The sequence below is a fragment of the Bison bison genome, unplaced genomic scaffold (assembly GCF_000754665.1).
Source record: "Bison bison bison isolate TAMUID 2011002044 unplaced genomic scaffold, Bison_UMD1.0 scf7180017864237, whole genome shotgun sequence".
Classification (NCBI taxonomy): domain Eukaryota; kingdom Metazoa; phylum Chordata; class Mammalia; order Artiodactyla; family Bovidae; genus Bison; species Bison bison.
In genome coordinates, this window is record NW_011494809.1 from 214,619 (window position 1) to 217,200 (window position 2,582).

The window sequence follows — 2,582 nt, forward strand, 5'->3', positions numbered from 1 at the left end:
GCCCCCCCCCAAAAAAAAAGTCTGTCAATATTTCCATCCTTTCCCTATCTATTTGCCACGAAGTGATGGGACTGGAAGCCATGATTTTAGTTTTTTGAATGTTGAGTTTTAAGCCAATTTTTTCACTCTCCTCTTTCATTTTCATCAAGAGACTCTTTAGTTCTTGCTTGCTTTCTGCTATAAGGGTGGTGTCATCTGCGTATCTGAGGTTATTGATATTTCTCCTAGCAATCTTGATTCCAGTTTGTGTTTCATTCAACCTGACATTTCGTATGATAAGTACTCAGCATATAAGTTACATAATCAGGGTGACAATATACAGCATTATAATGTCCTTCTTCCCCAATTTGGAATCAGTCTGTAGTTCATGTGTGGTTCTAATTGTTGCTTTTGGACCTGCATACAGATTTCTCAAGAGACAGGTAAGGTGGTCTGGTATTCCCATCTCTTGAAGTATTTTCCACAGTCTGTTGTGATCCACATAGTCAAAGGCTTTGACATAGTCAATAAAGCAGAAGTAGATTTTTTCTGAAAATCTCTTGCTTCTTCGATGATCCAACTGATGTTGCCTATTTGATCTCTGGTTTCTCTGGCTTTTCTAAATACAGGTTGAACATCTGGAAGTTCATGGTTCACATACTGTTGAACTTGGAGAACTTTGAGCATTACTTTGCTAGTGTGTGAGACGAGCACAATTGTGCAGTAGTTTCAACATTCTTTGGCATTGCCTTTCTTTGAGATTGGAATGAAAACTGACCTTTTCCAGTCCTATGGCTGCTGCTGAGTTTTCCACATTTGCTGACATATTGAGTGCAGCACTTTCACAGCATCATCTTTTAGGATTTGAAATAGCTCAACTGGAATTCCATCACCTCTACTAGCTTTGTTCTTAGTGATGCTTAGTAAGGCCTATTTCACTTCGCCTTCCAGGGTGTCTGACTCTAGGTGAGTGATCACACAATCGTGGTTAACCTGGTCATGAGGATTCTTTTTGTATAGTTCTTCTGTGTATTCTTGGAACCTCTTCTTAATATCTTCTGATAGATCTGTATTATTTCTGTCCTGTATTGTGCCCATCTTCACATGAAATATTCCCTTGGTATCTCTAATTTTCTTGAAGAGATCTCTCGTCTTTCCCATTCTATTGTTTTCCTCTATTTCTTTGCATTGATCACTGAGGAAAGCTTTCTTATCTCTCCTTGCTACTCTCTGGAACTGTGCATTCACACATTTATATTCATATCTTTTGTTTTCTTCTTTACCTTTAGTTCTTCTTCTTTTTTCAGCTATTTGAAAGCTAGCCTCAGACAACCATTTCATTTTGCCTTTTTCCATTTATTTTCCTTAGGGATGGTCTTGATGACTACCTCCTCTACAATGTCACAAACCTCCATCCTTGGTTCTTCAAGCACCCTGTCTATTAGATCTAATAGCTTGAACCTATTTGTTATTTCCATTGTATAATCATAAGGCATTTGATTTAGATCATACCTGAATGGTCCAGTGGTTTTCCCTACTGTCTTCAATTTAAGTCTGAATTTGACAATAAAGAATTCATGATCTGAGCCACAGTCAGCTCCCAGGCTTGTTTTTGCTGACTGTATAGAGCTCCTCCATCTTTGGCTGCAAAGAATATAATCAATCTAATTTCAGTATTGACCAGCTGGCGTTGTCCATGTGTAACATCTTCTCTTGTGTTGTTGGAAGAGGGTGTTTGCTATGACCAGTCCATTCTCTTGGCAAAATTGTGTTAGCCTTTGCCTTGCTTAATTTTGTGCTCCAAGGCCAAATTTACCTGTTACTCCAGGTATCTCTTGACTTCCTACTTTTGCATTCCATTCCCCTGATAAAAAAGACATCTTTTTTTGTTGTTAGTTCTAAAAGGTCTTTTAGATCAAGCTTTAGGTTCTTTCAGCATTACTGGTTAGGGCATAGACTTGGATTATTGTGATATTGAATGGTTTGCCTTGAAAAGGAGCAGAGATCATTCTGTCGTTTTTGAGATTGCACCCAAGTACCACATTTCAGAATCTTTTGTTGACTGTGAGGGTTACTCCATTTCTTCTAAGGGATTCTTGACCACAGTAGTAGATATAATGTTTATCTGAATTAAATTCATCCATTCCAGTCCATTTTAGTTCACAGATTCCTAAAATATTGATGCTCACTCATGCCATCTCCTGTTTGACCAGTTCCTATTTACCTTGATTCATGGACCTAATATTCCAGGTTCCTATTCAATATTGTCGGAAAAGGCAATGGCACCCCACTCCAGTACTCTTGCCTGGAAAATCCATGGATGGAGAGGAGCCTGGTAGGCTGCAGTCCATGGGGTTGCTAGGAGTCAGACACGACTGAGCGACTTCACTTTCATTTTTCACTTTCATGCATTGGAGAAGGAAATGGCAACCCACTCCAGTGTTCTTGCCTGGAGAATCCCAGGGCTGGGGGAGCCTGGTGGGCTGCCGTCTATGGGGTCGCACAGAGTCAGACACGACTAAAGTGACCTAGCAGCAGCAGCATTCAATATTGTTCTTTACAGCATCAGACTTATTTCCATCACCAGTCACATCCACAGCTGT